Consider the following 6,667-nt stretch of genomic DNA (forward strand, 5'->3'; position numbering starts at 1 on the left):
CTCCTTCAGTTTGTTTATATGGTGGATTACATTGATGGATTTCCATGTATTGAACCAACCTTGCATGCCTGGGATGAAGCCTACCTGGTCATGGTGGATGATATCTTATATGTGTTCTTGGATTTGGTTTGCAAATATTTTATTGAGTATTTTTACATCAATGTTCATAAGCGAGATAGGTCTGAAGTTATCTTTTTTTGTTGGGTCTCTGTGTGGTATATGAATTAAGGTGACTGTGGCTTCATAGAATGAGTTTGGTAGTGTACCTTTTGTTTCTATTTTGTGGAATAGTTTGAAGAACATTGGAGTTAACACTTCTTTGAAGGTCTGGTAGAATTCTGCGCTGAAACCATCTGGCCCAGGGCTTTTTTTTTTGAAGAGAGACTTTTGATGACTGCTTCTATTTCTTTGGGGGATATAGGACTATTTAATGTATTTACCTGATCTTGATTTAATTTTGGTCAGTAGAATCTATCAAGAATCTATCAAGAAAATTGTCCATTTCAGTAAGATTTTTAAATTTAGTAGCATATAGACTTTTGTAGTAAGACCTAATGATTGTTTGGATTTCCTCAGTGTCTGTTGTTATGTTCCTCCTTTCTGTTCTGATTTTGCTGATTTGGATAGTTTCTCTCTACCTTTTAGTTAGTTTGTTAAGGGTTTGTATATCTTGTTTAATTTCTCAAAGAACCTGCTCAAGAAAATCTCATTAATTCTTTGAATTGCTTCTTTTGTTCCTAATTCATTGATTTCAGTTCTGAGTTTGATTATTTCCAGTCTTATACTCCTCTTGGGTGTGTCTGCTTCTTCTTTTTTTTTCCTAGGGCTTTTAGGTGTGTCATTAATTTGCTTGTAAGAGATGTCTTGAACTTCTTTCTGGAGGTCCTTAGTGCTATGAACTTTCTTCTTAGCACAGCTTTCATTGTCCCATAGGTTTGGGAAAGTTGTGTCTTCATTTTCATTGAATTTTAGGAAGTCTCTAACTCCTTTTTTCATTTCTTCCCTGACCACGCTGTCACTGAGTAGAGAGTTGTTTAGTTTCCATATGTATGTAGACTTTTTGTTGTTTCTGTTGTTGTTGAGGTTTAGTTTTAGGCCATAGTGGTCTGATAGGATATGAGGGATTATTTTGATCTTCCTGTATCTGTTGAGGCTTGCTTTGTGCCCTACTATGTAGTCAATTTTTGAAAATGTTCCATGAGGAGCTGAAAAGAGGTACACTCTTTTGAATTTGGGTGAAAAGTTCTGTAGACATCTATTAGCTCCATTTGATTTAGTGTCGCTGTAAGTGTCATTATTTTCCTGTTTAGCTTCTGTCTAGATGATCTGTTCCTTGATGAGAGTGGAGTGTTGAAGTCTCCCGCTATTAAGGTGTTGGAATCGATGTGTGATTTAAACTTTGTCAATGTTTCCTTTACAAATGTAGGTTCTCTTGTATTTGGGGTATAGATGTTCAGGATTGTGATGTCCTCCTAGTGCATTTTTCCTTTGATGAGAATGAAGTGCCCTCCTCATCTCTTTTGATTAATTTTGTTTGAAAGTCTATTTTATTAGATATTAGGATAGCTACCCCAGCTTGTTTTCTGGGTCCGTTTGCTTGAAAAGCCTTTTTCCAGCCCTTTACTCTAAGGTAGTGTTTATCTTTTTTGCAGTGGTGTGTTTCTTGGATGCAGCAGAATGTAAGATTCTGTTTCCACAACCTTTCTGTTAGTCTGTTTTTTTTTTTTAATTGGAGAGTTGAGTTTGTTGTTGTTGATAGGTAATAGTGACCTATGAATGTTAGTTCCTTTTATTGTGGAGTTGTGGTTACTGTGTTAAATGCTTGTTTTCTTTCAATTCTTTGTTGTGAAGTTATCTATATCCTGTGTTTTCTTCAGTATAGTTGTTTTCATTGGATTGGAGTTTTCCTTCTAGTACCATCTGTAGGGCTGGGTTGCTGTGTAGATACTGTTTAAGTTTAGTTTTATCATAGAATATTTTGTTTTCTCCATCTATGTTGATTGAAAGCTTTGCTGGGTATAGTAGTCTGCATTGGCAGCTCTTAGAGTCTTCATGACATCTGCCCAGGGCCTTCTGGATTTCATAGTTTCTGTGAGAATTCTGGTGTGATTTTGATGGGTCTACTTTTATATGTTACTTGGCCTTTTTCCGTTGCTGATTTTAATATTTTTTCTTTGTTCTGTGGATTTAATGTTTTGACTATTATATGACATGAGGAGTTTCTTTTCTGGTCTAGTCTATTTGGTGTTCTGTAGGCCTCTTGTATGTTTATGGACATCCCTTTAAGTTGGGAAATTTTTCTTCTGTGATTTTCTTTAAAATATTTTCTGGACCTTGGAGCCTTGACTCTCCTTTTTTGTTTATTCCTGTTACTCTTATATTTCCTCTTTTCATTGTGTCCTTGATTTCTTGGCTGTTTTGTGTTTGGAACTTTTCCAATTTTACTTTTTCTGTAAGAGTTATATCAATTTCTGCAATTGGATCTTCAGCACCTGAGATTCTCTCTTCCATCTCTTGTATTCTGTTGGTGATGCTTACCTTTGTGGTTCCTGATCTTTTCTCTAAGTTCTCCAGCTCTAGGGTTTTCTCTGTTTGTGTTTTCTTTATTGATTCTAATTCGGTTTTCATGTCTTGCACCATTTCCTTCATCCATTTGAATATGTATTCCTGACTTTCCATGATGGCCTCTTTTTTTAAAAATTTTTTAAATTACACTTTATTCACTTTGTATCCCCCCCAGTAACTCCCTCCTTCCTCACCTCCCAATCCCTTCCTCCCTCCCCCTTCTCCATGTATGTCCCTCCCCAATTCCACTGATAGAGGAGATCTTTTCTTTCCTTCCTTCTGGTCCTAGTCTATTAGGTCTCATCAGGAGTGGCTACATTGTCTTCCTCTGTGGCCTGGTAAGGCTGCTCCCCCCTCAGGGGGAGGTGATCAAAGAGCAGATGGCCTCTCTTTTTTTGTTTCTTTCCTCTCTTTATGCCACTAATTGTGCCTCTATCTGAGCCTATATTTGTTTGGCTGTATTTGCCTGTATTTCTTTTAGAGCTTTGTTCATTTCCTCTTTTTTGTGCCTCCAGTTGTGTGGCTATTTCTTTGAGAGATTTGTTCATTTCCTCTTTATGTGCTTCTAATAACTGGATAAGCATAGCTTTAAAATAATTTTCCTGTGTTTCCAGTGAATTAAAATATCTATTGATTTTGGGGGTTGGTGGTGAAGTCGTGATGTCCTGATTTTTTTTGTATATGTTCTTATGCTGACCTCTAGCCATCTACTTATTTATAATCTCTTCCCTACTTTTTCTTCTAACAGATTTAGTGTGTCTCATTTTATGTTGAGGTCTTTGATCCACTTGGACTTTATTATTTACATTTTCAATGTTAGTTACTTTTCAAATAAGCAGAATTTTGCAAATCAGTTTCTCAGAAATTGATGCTTGGCAGTTGTGAAACTGTGAGTTTTTTTTCCTATTCATTTAAAGTTTTTCTCTTTTAAAATTATTTTTTGAGAATTTTGTACCGTATATATATTAATTTTTATTTTTATTAATTATAGTTTATTCACTTTTTATCCCCCTGTAATTCCCTCCTTCCTCCCCTCCCAAACCCACCCTCCCCCTCCCTTCCCACCCATGTCCCTCCCCAAGTCCACTGATAGGGGAAGTCCTCCTCTCCTTCCTTATGATCCTAGTCTATCAGGTCTTACTGGAGTGGTTGCATTGTCTTCCTTTGTGGCCTCATAAGGCTGCTCCCCCCTCAGGTGTCAGTGATCAAAGAGCAGGCCAATCAGCTCATGTCAGAGACAGTCCCTGTTCCCATTACTATGGAACCCACTTGGACACTGGATGACATGGGCAACTTCATATGGAATAACAAGAAACCCAGAATTGCTAAAACAATCCTCTACAATAAAATGTCTTCTGGAGGTCTCCATCCTTGATCTCAAGCTGTGCTATAGAGCAACAATACTAAGAACTGCATGGTACTGGCATAGAAACTGACTGGTGGATCAATGAAATAAAATAAAAGACCCTAAAATAAACCCACACACTTATGGACACCGATTTTTGATAAAGTTTCCAAAACCATACAATGGAAAAAAGATAGCATCTTCAACAACTGGTGCTGGTCTAACTGGATGTCTACATGTAGAAAAATGCAAGTAAATCCTTGTTTATCACCCTGCACAAAACTAAAGTCCAAGTGGATCAAAGACCTCAACATAAAACCAGACACATTAAATCGGTTAGAAGAAAAAGGAGGGAAGAGCCTAGAACTCATTGGCACAGGAGACAACTTCCTGAACAGAACATCAACAGCACAGGCTCTAAGAGCAACAATCAATAAATGGGACCTCATGAAAATGAAAAGCTTCTGTAAAGCAAAGGACACTTGTCAGAACAAAAAGACAGCCTACAGACTGGGAAAGGATCTTCACCAACCCTTTCTCTGACAGAGGGCTAATATCCAGAATATATAAAGAACTCAAGAAGTTAAACAGCAACAAATCAGTAATCGAATTAAAAAATGGGGTACGGAGCTAAACAGAGAATTCTCAATAGAGGAATATCAAATGGCAGAGAAACACTTAAAGAAATGCTCAGCATCCATAGTCATCAGAGAAATGCAAATCAAAACAACCCTGAGATTTCATCTTACACCCATCAGAATGTCTAAGATCAAGTGACGACACATGCTGGAGAGGATGTGGAGAAACGGGAACTGTACAGTATATTTTTTAATCATGTTCTTTCTTATCCCCTAATTTCTCCCAGTTTCTTATCCCTTCCCTCCCTACCCAACTTCAATTTCTTTCTCTCTTCAAAAAGTAAAGAACAAAATAAGAGATCACTGAAACAAAGAAGTCCAATTTATGTTCCCCATTTATTCCTGAGAATGAGACCTAACCTGAATTTTAAAAATTTTAATAGTAGTAAAATTTATATAATTATATATATATATAATTCAGTATAACCACATTGACTTATCGTGGCTTTTTCTCAGTCCTTATACTGCTCCTTTTTTTTTTAAGTTATAAATGGTTCCTCTCCTACCTTTTTATTTACCTTTTCTTTCTTTCCTTCTTCCTTCCTTTTGCTTTCCTTCTTTTCCTCCTTCTTTCCTTCCTTTCTCCTCCTCCTGCTTTTTTTTTTTCTGAGACAGTATCTCACTATGTACACCATGTTAGTACTGAACCCACAGAGAACTGCCTGCCTCTTCCTTCTGAGTGCTGGTACTGAAGGCCTGCCCCAGTGTTGTAAGAGGTTATTAAAATTTACTATGGGTTTAACTTCTGGTAACCCTGCTGTTAATCCTCAGCAGCTGTATAACCAAATCACCACACAGACAGGGTTTTTAGTTAACCTAGAACACAATGCTGGGCAATATTTACTCCCTCCTAAACCTCCAAGCCCTCAGTTTCCTAACATTTAGATTTCCCACATTATACTTGCTTTTTGTGAAATCTTAGGTCTGGTTCATGCTCCAAGTCCTCCAAGCTCTCTCTTCCAGCTCTGCTCTCCTCGTGCTCCCCTCTCCTCGAGCTCCTCCTCCTTCTCCCCCTTCCTGTTCTCTAGCTCCTCCCCTCTTTCCTGTCCTCTGGCTCCTCCCATTGCACAACATTGTATCTAGTTGCTTTATTTGTGTCCTCTTTACACAAGAGTTGAGACAGGATGCTTATAGTGAGTATCACAATGCAATATCCAGATTGAAACCAGAGAGTTGGGGGTGGGGAAATCAGCATTTGAATTAACAAGGGTAAGGTGTATACATTTTAAAAGAACATTATACCAACACCCCAGCTTTCCCCACCCCTGCTTTCTGTGGACTCTATGTAGGCAGTCATAGCTAAGGGTGTTCATGAGTGCAGTGGCATGTCACATCCAGAATACAATTCTCTACTCTGCTCCTCCCATTCTTCATCTCCCAGCATTCTCCACCCCTATTTCTTGATGTCCTAGGGGCCTTAGAATGTCTGACATAGATGTCCTGTTTGAGGGTTAGCATTTGGCAGTCACTTTTTCTCAGAATTTTCCTTAACAGTTGTGAGTCCCTGTTTTGACCATCTCACACTGCCAAAAAATGCTTTTTTTTCTGACCAAGAATGAGGCCCATGCTAGTCTATGCATGCAAACATAAACATTTAGAAAGCAATTTATCTACATGCCTGTTTGGTGGAACATTAGTAATAGATTACTCCGTGGGCTCAGGTACTAGGCATGCATTTCCTCATGATCAGGCTTCAGTTCCGATCAGGAAGTTTTAGTTATCCACAAAGATTCCAAAATTAGGGAATGAGGCCTCATGAAGTGTCATTCTCATTCTCCAGCCTGGGGGCGGGGAGCAGATTTCAGTGGGGGGCTTGGAACTGGCTTTTGGATGGAGAAAAGGGGTTCTGATTCTCTCAGGAGTGGCTAGAGTGCTTTAGAGCTAGGCCCATGTGCTAGGCCTGGGTGCAGAAATGGTTTTTCATAGAGTGTTACAGTCTAGCTCTTTTGCTAGTGGCAATGGAAGCTTGGGAGTTCTAAAGCCTGCTTGGATACCAAAGTGTTAACAGCTCTTGATCAAGCTGCTGTGCTGAGAGAACAGCAGAGTGCAGGTGGAAGCCCATGCCTGGTGGCCTTGAAGCCAAGAGACAGGCCTGGTGAGGTCCATGCACAGTGTGCCC

Source organism: Meriones unguiculatus, chromosome 3, assembly GCF_030254825.1.
Source record: "Meriones unguiculatus strain TT.TT164.6M chromosome 3, Bangor_MerUng_6.1, whole genome shotgun sequence".
Taxonomy (NCBI): domain Eukaryota; kingdom Metazoa; phylum Chordata; class Mammalia; order Rodentia; family Muridae; genus Meriones; species Meriones unguiculatus.